Raw genomic sequence first — 9,766 nt, forward strand, 5'->3', positions numbered from 1 at the left:
GCACCTATATGGGTCCTACAGAAAATTATACAAAAGTCTTGAATTGGGGTATCTGAGAACGCGTAGTTATTCCAGCATTAGGAATACAAACACAGGTGCTAAGTTTTTCTACCCGTTCAAAAATTCTCCGCGAAAAACAGTTTGAAACCGTGGTCGACTGCAATAACCCGTCCAAAAATGTGGAAAGAGAAATGAAAAGACGCGTTTTGTCCTGTTATCAATAGTCCAAAGAGAAAAAGTATTCGAATTATTGGAAGCGAGGCAAAAACCCGTCTATTAATACCTCCCCGACGGTTTTGGTCGTGTTTTAGCAATCGTCCCTGGTAATAAAGTATCACAATTTGTTAATTAAAATTGGCCAAAATATATGGATATTAAAGAGAGATGTAATTAAGTGCTCGTTTGAAAGTAAATAAGTATATTTATTTGTAATATAACAATACAAATTTTAAGCAGTTTTCGATAGCAGCTACTAAACTTTTTTTGGTCCTAAGAAGTACAACAGTGCCAAATAGCATCCACAAAAAAAACGAACAAGAACAAGCATTTTATCAGGTGAGCGTGGCTGTGTATGTGCGTGCTGCTACATATCCTACTTGTAGACCTGTACTATGGATAAGTACACTATGTGCCAACTCATCAATCGGAATCTGATGTAAGTGTACGTATCTATTTTTATTAGTATAATGTCATTATTATAATTGTACTTACAGTTGAAAGAGAATGTATGGCGGTTTATTGATACGTACATAGAAAATCAATTTGGAAAGGCGGCCGAAGCTATTAGTTACTCTGTACAAGAGAAAATTGCAGATGGTGATCTTATACTAACATTTAACTGGTGAGTCCAAACATCTATCGCATATGCATATCGTTGGTGAAAGTAAAAAAGTTGCATATTATATTTAATACGGAGATAGCGACATAATCAGATAATCTATTTTGTGAATAAGAATTAATTGATGTCACGATTATTTTTTTTATGGGACAAATTCCGTCAATATCGTTTCCTCGACTATTCGACTGTAGAACAATTAAAACTTAATTAGCAATTAACTCAATTGTCCAAGTCGAGGAAAATGTGGGTGTGACGTTCAATCAGGATCTCCATTTAAGAGAGCATGCAACCGCAATTGTACCTAAAAACCAACAACAAAATACATAGCACCCTCTGGGACTGGCAATAAGAAATGAAGAAGAATGAGAAAAACTTGAGAGAAGAGAAAAGAGAGAAGGGGACTGAGAAAGAGATAGAATGAGAAGAAGATGGAGATAGATGAAGCGAAAAATACGGAGGGAGGAGTGAATACAAAGATTAGGAAAAAGTGTAGAGGGCGAGGGCAGAGTTAGACGGAAAAATGTATGCAGATAGGCCAAATTTAGGGCAGAAGAACGTCTGCCGGGTCTGCTAGTAAATTATAAGAATAACATTTAATCCATTACAGTTTAACTGCAGAATTCTGAAGTGCATAGGGGGAGATGTCGCCACTCTGGGAGTATGTGACGGGTGACTACGCCTGGGTTGTGGGAGGCTAGCAAGCAACTGCTGTTGTGGCCCTGGGACTGGACGTCCTTGGGTAAGCATTGGGGTAACCGGTGTATTTGGGTATGCGACCTGGCAACATGGCGCAAGCAAACCCATCGGGGGATTGCCGTCGCGGAGACCAGAACATATAGGAAAGTGGCACGGTCCATGGCAGGAGCTGCATTGGGCGGATGTCGCAAACATATATATTCTGTGCTGGCAAACGGTGCAAAGGGAGGTCGGGACTAAGAGTCTGTTTCCCTGACCTACACAATTGCTACCGGAAAACAGGGGGAGAAGACGGGGTTCGGGCAGTCGGTTCTATGTACCGGAGCGGCTCGGGATTTTTCCCGACCAAGGACTGTCATTTCAGTGTGACCCCATCTAATTTGTTTCGCCCCTCCCACAAATTGTCATCCTCCCAGCAGCTCCTTGCAGCAGGACTGCTCCATATTCTCTTACTCCGGGAAGGCATCGAATCCAATCCGGGTCCGTCTCCTGACCCCGGTCCTGAGAAATGGTTTTGCTGCATCTGCCGGAAAAGAATCTTTTTAAGACGGTCATACTCTGTTCAGTGTGTCTCGTGCAAGAGATGGTTGCATCAGACAGGTTGTTCTGGGCTTGATCCCAAAACCCGACGTCCACGTAACTTTTATAAATCTTTTGTGGCTCCTTGCTGTTCACGCCCAAGGGCGTCCCGTAGCCTACGCCTAAGCACCCCCCCCCCCCCCTCCCCCCACTACCTTCCAGCAGCCCCGCTGCTCAGCAAGCCACAACAAATACCCGCTGCTGCTCGCGCCCCACGGCGCCAACAACTCAAACAGCTGATACCACTCATAACTACTACCTTCGTAGTAGAGTTGGTAGCAATGCGGAGCATCAGCCCCTGCCCCCGTCTTCTCCCCCCCTCTTTTCCGGCAGCAATCGTTCAGGTCAGGGAAACAGACTCTTAGTCCCTACCTCCGTTTGCACCGTCTGCCAGCACAGAATATATAGGTTTGCGACATCCGCCCAATGCAGCTCCTACCTTGGGTGGTGCCACTTTCTTAGATGTTCTGGTCTCCGCGATGGCAACCCCCCGACGGGTTTCATTGCGCCATGTTGCCAGGTCGCAAACCCAAATCATCGGGGTACCCCAATGCTTGCCCAAGAACGCCCAGTCTCAGGGCCACAACAGCAATTGCGTCCTGGCCTTCCACAACTCAGGCGTAGTCACCCGTCACTTACCCCCAGAGTGACGGCGTCTCCCCTTATGCACTTCACAATTCTGCAGTTAAATTGTAATGGACTAACTGGGAAGATTACGGAGATAGTCGATTTCATGAAGCGGCACAATATCCGCATTGCTGCGATTCAAGAGACTAAACTCACAGCAAGATCTGCATTGCAGAACTGCTCTGGGTATAATGTCCACAGGAAAGACCGCGAGAGCGGAAATGGAGGCGGTCTCGCGTTTATCATACACCACTCTGTGCAATATTATATATTTGATCCTGGCATCGACCGCAGAGACAATGTCTTAGAACGTCAAGGCCTATCTGTCCGGTCAGGCGATGCAAACCTAGAAATCATCAACATCTACATCCCTCCTGCCACCTGTTGTCCCAGTGGATACCGCCCTAATATCAGGGCCTTACTCACTGGCAACAATCGCATTATCTTAGGCGATTTCAATGCCCATCATGATCTATGGCATTCAAACTTGCGGGCGGACAGTAGGGGTGAGATGTTGGCGGATCAAATAGAAGAAACGACGTTCTGCACAATAAACGGAGACGCCCCCACACGTATGGTAGAAAGCTGTCACAGCTCGCCAGATATCTCAATCGTGAGCGCAGAACTCGTAAACTGCGTCAACTGGCAGCCGATGGTAACATTGGCATCCGACCACCTGCCCATACTTATTTCGCTCGAGCGTACCGCCGACTTCACTGAAAAACGCACCTTCATAAACTTCAAAAAAGGAAAGTGAGAAGAATATAAATCCTTTACAGACAACCGCTTTGCTGCCCTCCCTATCCCGACTGATGCCCTCCAAGGGGAGCGTGCCTTCCGTAAGGTCATTGAATCCGCCTCGGCACATTTCATTCCCGCCGGGAGAATTCACGAAATCCGGCCCCACTTCCCGGTGGAAGCCGCAAACTTAGCGAGAGAACGTGACCTTATAAGACAGCTTGATCCAGGCGACGCCCAAATAAGGGATATAAACCAACGCATCAGATTGCTTGTGGATGAACACAAGCGGGAGAAATGGGAGGAGCACTTAAGAGGTTGTAACCTCTCTACCGGTGTGGGTAAACTTTGGTCCACCGTAAAGTCCCTATCGAATCCGACTAAGCACAAAGACAAAGTTTCCATCGCCTTTGGCGACAAAGTGCTGTCGGACGCGAAAAAATGTGCGAGCGCTTTCTGCCGACAATATATAATGCATCCTGCGGTCGACAAAGATAGACGGAGAGCTAATAGACACGCACATAAACACAAATTCAGCGCGCCACAAATCACCATCACCGCTAAAGAGGTTGAGGACGCCATTGGTCGTGCTAAACCATCCAAAGCAGTGGGCCCAGACGGCATAGCCATGCCGATGCTTAAAAGCCTAGGGAAAGAGGGTTTCAAATATTTAGCGCATGTCTTCAACCTGTCTCTTTCCACCTTTGTCATACCTGAGAAATGAAAAATGGCCAAGGTGGTCCCGCTACTAAAGCCTGGGAAACCAGCTAACATAGGTGAGTCGTATCGTCCGATATCTCTCCTATCGCCAGTGGCAAAGACGCTTGAACCCATTTTGCTCCCTTATTTCCAAGCAAATTTGCAGCTAGCCCCTCATCAGCATGGCTTCAGAAAACTCCATAGCACTACCACCGCGCTAAATGCCATTATCATCCAGATAAATTGCGGTTTAAATCAATACCCCCACCATAGAACAGTACTCGTAGCGCTAGACATATCAAAAGCTTTTGATACGGTCAACCATGGCTCGTTACTGCAAGACCTGGAAGGGTCTACCCTTCCCCCATGTCATAAAAGGTGGACCGCAAATTATCTGCGTGGTCGGCAGGCATCGGTGCAATTTAGAAACGAAACATCAAAACCAAGGAGAATTAACCAAGGGGTGCCACAGGGTGGTGTCCTATCCCAACTTTTGTTTAATTTCTACATATCTAAGCTACCTTCACCACCGGAAGGAGTCACAATCGTTTCCTACGCCGATGACTGCACAATAATGGCCACAGGCCCAGGCCCAAAGATCGATGCGCTATGCAATAAAATAAACGGCTACCTCCCTGATCTCTCCAGTTTTTTCGCCTCGCGAAACCTGGCATTATCACCGACTAAATCTTCCGCGACCTTATTTACCACATGGACGTCCCAAATGTCGACCATTTTGAGCATCCACGCCGATGGCACTACGCTACCAACTGTCCTACACCCCAAAATCTTGGGTGTGACGTTTGATCAGGATCTACATTTTGGTGAGCACGCAGCCGCAATTGTTCCGAGAATTCAGAGCCGTAACAAAATCCTCAAATCCCTCGCTGGCAGTACTTGGGGAAAAGATAAAGAAACGCTCATGACTACATACAAAGCAATTAGCCAGCCGATTACGTGCTACGCGTCACCCATATGGTCGCCAAGCCTAAAAATCACCCACTGGAGGAAACTACAGGCCTGCCAAAATACTGCTCTCAGAATCGCCACGGGCTGTCTTCTTATGTCCCCAGAACACCATCTGCATAACGAGGCGAGAATACTCCCCATCAGGGAGAGAAATGAGATGCTGACCAAACAGTTCCTGTTGAATACCCAGAAACCTGGGCATCCCAATAGACATCTGATTGATGAACCAGCACCGCCTAGGGGCTTAAGGAGTCATCTCCGTAAGCATTTTGAGGAAATACGGCACCTGAGAACCCAGCCGTATGAAGCGAAAAAACACAAGCAGGTCCTTGGTGAACTCCATAAAAAGGCGTCGGACCTTTATGCCGGGAATTGCCCGGTGAATCCGGTACTTTGTGGGTGAAATTAGACGTCTTGCTATTGTCCCATTTTAACATGGGCATGTTGGCATTATTTTTGCCTCTATCCGGAGGTTCACCCATGGTTTGGATGTTAAATATTTGTAATAAACGCCGTGTAATAGTTCGTTCAATAAATATTTGAACCCCTCTTTCCCTAGGCTTTTAAGCATCGGCATGGCTATGCCGTCTGGGCCCACTGCTTTGGATGGTTTAGCATGACCTATGGCATCCTCAACTTCTTTGGCGGTGACGGTAATTGGTGACGCGCTGAACTTATGTCTATGTGCGTGTCTATTGGCCCTCCGTCTATTTTTGTCGACCGTAGAATGCATTATATATTGTCGGCAGAAAGCGCTCGCGAATTTTCTCGCATCCGACAGCACTTTATCGCCAAAGGCGATGGAAGCTTTGTCATTGTGCTAAGACGGATTCGATAGGGACGTTACTGGGACCAAAGTTTACCTACACCAGCAGAGAGGTTACACCCGCTTAGGTGCTCCTCCCATGTCGCCCGCTTGTGTTCATCCACAAGCAATCTTATACGTTGGTTTATATCCCTTATCTTGGGGGTCGCCGGGATCGAGCTGTCTTATAAGGTCACGCTCTCTCGCTAAACTTGCGGCCTCTGCCGGAAAGTGGGGACGAATTTCGGGAATGCTACCGGCGGGAATGAGAAAAGCCGAGGCGGATTTAATGACCTTACGGAAAGCACGCTCCCCTTGGCGGGTATCAGTTGGGTTAGGGAGGGCAGCAAAGTGGTTGTCTGTAAAGGATTTGTATTAGTCCCACTTTCCTTTTTTAAAGTTAATGAAAGTGCGTTTTCTGCGACGCAGAACTCGGCGGAAGGCTCTAGCGAAATAAGTATAGGCAGGTGGTCTGATGCCAATGTTACCATCGGCTGCCAGCTGACGCAGTTTACGAGTTCTGCGCTCACGATTGAAATATCCGGCGAACTGTGACAGCTTCCTACCATACATGGGAGGGCGTTTCCGTTTATTGTGCAGAACGTCGTTTCTTCTATTTGATCGGCTAACATCTCACCCCTACTGTCCACCCGCAAGTTTGAATGCCATAGATCGTGATGGGCATTGAAATCGCCTAAGATAATGCGATTGTTTCCAGTGAGTACGGCGCTGATATCAGGGTGGTATCCACTGGGGCAACAGGTGACAGGAAAGATGAAGATGTTGATGATTTCTAGGTTTGCATCGCCCGACCGGACAGATAATCCTTGACGTTCTAAGACACTGTCCCTGCGATCGATGTCGGGATCAAATATATGATATTGCACAGTGTGGTGTATGATAAACGCGAGGCCGCCTCCATTTCCGCTCTCGCGATCTCTTCTGTGGACATTATACGCAGAACAGGTCTGCAATGCAGATCTTGCTGTGAGTTTAGTCTCTTGAATCGCAGAAATGCGGATGTTGTGCAGCTTCATGAAGTCCACTATCTCCGTGATCTTCACAGTTAATCCATTACAGTATAAATGCAGAATTCTGAAGTGCATAGGGGGAGACGTCGTCACTGTGGGGGTAAGTGACGGGTGACTACGCCTGGGTCTGTTTCCCTGACCAACACAATTGCTGGCGGAAAAGAGGGGGGAAGAAGACGGGGGCAGGGGCTGATGCTAGGCATTGCTCCCGATTCTACTACGGAGATTGTAGGTATGAGTGGGAGCAGCCGTGTGAGTTGGTGGCGCCGTGGGGTGCGAGCAACAGCGGTTACTTGTTGTGGCTTGCTAGGCTGCGGGACTGCTGGAAGGTAGCGGGGGGCGCTAAGGCGCAGACTACGGGACGTCCTAGGACGTGAACAGCAAGGAGCCACAAAAGATTTATAGAAGTTACGTGGACGTCTGGTTTTGGGGTCTAGCCTAGAACAACCCGTCCGATGCAACCATCCCTTACACGAGACACACTGACAAGAGTATGACCGTCCTAAAAAGATTCTTTTCCGGCAGATGCAGCAAAACCATTTCTTAGGACCGAGGTCAGGGGACGGACCCGGATTGGGTTCGATATCTTCCCGGAGCAAGAGAATAAGGAGCAGTCCCGCTGCTAGGAACTGCTGGGAGGATGACAATTAAATGGGGTTACACTGAAATGGCAGTCCTTGGTCGGGAAAAATCCAGAGTCGCTCCAGTACATAGAACCGACGGCCTTGGGAAGCGACAGAAGAACCTTCAAATCTAATTTCATTAATCGTGGCACTAGACGCGGGCGTAGTCGTGGGAGTAGCTCACTACGTGGAGACTACACTAATCAATGACTTTTAATATCGGAAGGTAGACCAGCACCACAACAACAACAACAGTCGCCAGATAACTGGATCCCTTTAGCCAATATTTTTTAGATGGTTTAGCAAGCTTGATGGCTTTTTCAACCTCTTTGCCGATGATGGTAATGGGAGGCGCAATATAATGGTAATGTGCGAGCTCCGTGGCCTGCCGCCTGCATTTAGTTGGATAACCTAGGGTGGGATAATCTAGAAGGTTCAAGTTTTATCATTGTTGATGATCCTTTGCCAGATATAGATCTGGTCCGTTGCTGTAACAAGCACCATTGAGATGCAAGCCCGACCATCTCGAGAACGATTTAACATGACCACATTGAACTTTTAAGGCCATCCCGGCCCACCCCCTAGTTCCATGAGGAACCTGGGGTCGCCAGAGCCTCGTCTACTGAAGAAACAGAAAAAGATAAGCTATAAATTGCGCTAGTAGCCCTTGAAACCTTGCGGTATTTTAGTCGCCTCTTATGGCAGGCATACCTGCCGCGGGTATATTCTCTGCCCCCCAAACCGCTGGGGCCATGAGAAGCGTGAGTGCACTATGGGTGTCCCAAGGCAAGTTCCTTTGTGCCTGGTTTTGTAAGCGGCCAGGCAGCAGGGCGCAACAAATACACCATTTAGGAGGATACCCTTGCTGAGCCCAGAAAATCTGGGAAACTTAGATTTACTGGTCAGATGCAGCAAACGAGTATATTCTGTACTAGCATATGATCAACTTGGATACAACCAAACGTTTATTTTCTTGTCCAACAGGGAACTGGTGCTCGAACCTGCTGCTTAAGAAGGATAGGCGTAGTCATATCAATTCGTTCCCGGGTTACTCGCGGAAAGCTGTTTTCGCAGCACTTTGTCCTTTTCAAATTGCACATCCATACAAGACCTTCGGATAATGGATTAAACAGTCATCTGCATTTATTTGTTTTTGTAACAGGTCTAATTTACTTCGTAACATCAATCAATTATCCATTGTTATAATTTTATGTTCTCTATAAATGCAACAACATCTTCGGGTATCCATGATTATGGTTATCTAAAATCTCCTTGAGTCCCTCGTGGTTTTGGCCTCTCAGAAAAGAGCTAATTGTGGAGCCCTATTTATAGAACACTTTTCGGGTTACATATATTAAAAACTTTAATCTATCCTTACTGATATTAGTTTCTTTCTGATTCTAGGTAATTTGATTTTGACGATGTGCGCATAGCAATATTCCAAATATTCCAGCCGCGGCTGAAGGAAGAACATACATATCCTGAAATTATAAGAAAACTGCGACAACTATCCCTCCGCCTTTTTAGTACCACATATAAGGTCCTAACAAGTATATTATGGGAAAGGCTCAAGACCAAAATCTCAACATCACCTGTAAATCGACTTTGATAGCACGAATTGGGGCTTCCGCTATTATGAGTACAAAACTCATATGGCTCTGCAAACTGACGTTGAACAACACCACCAGCGCAGGAAAAATTGGGCATCATCACTGGGCTTCGAAAGTTTCAGAAAAGGGACAACTATAAATAGAAGTTAATGTACTTATGTACCATGTACATATCAATATACACATATGTAAAGTTTACTAGAGTAATAAGGAAATAATTTTAATTGTAAAAAAAAACATTGTATATATGAATTATTTATAATTAAATATTATCTAAACAAAAAGGACGCGTTTCATTCGTGCGAAAAGCGATTTGACAGAAGGTAACCCATGCGGGTAACCGGCAAGCCAGATACCCGCGTTGTTGCATATGTTGCATATATTTTCTTGGTCCGGACCCATGGAACGTCAGTTATGATGCTATAAACTTCTAACATCTGTAGAGCGAATAGCAGCTCTAAGAGTAGCCTCCGCTCATCGCACTGTATGAGGCCCAGTCATTCAAGTGATTTCCAGAACAGTCCCTTAGCAGAAAGAAAAAGTTGCTGCGA

General features: G+C 46.5%; 1 long non-coding RNA gene across 2 annotated transcripts; it reads left to right on the plus strand.

The window, feature by feature from the left end:
• Positions 1-513: 513 nt before the first annotated feature.
• Positions 514-9,487, plus strand: LOC137237134 (uncharacterized). 2 transcript variants are annotated; one of them, XR_010948836.1, is made up of 3 exons: positions 514-655; positions 714-841; positions 9,010-9,487. It is a non-coding gene; the product is annotated as an uncharacterized lncRNA (long non-coding RNA). The 2 variants fall into 2 exon arrangements; XR_010948837.1 differs by having other exon boundaries at positions 575-661.
• The last annotated feature ends 279 nt before the right edge of the window (positions 9,488-9,766 follow it).

Source organism: Eurosta solidaginis, chromosome 1, assembly GCF_040869045.1.
Source record: "Eurosta solidaginis isolate ZX-2024a chromosome 1, ASM4086904v1, whole genome shotgun sequence".
NCBI classification, from domain to species: Eukaryota; Metazoa; Arthropoda; class Insecta; order Diptera; family Tephritidae; genus Eurosta; species Eurosta solidaginis.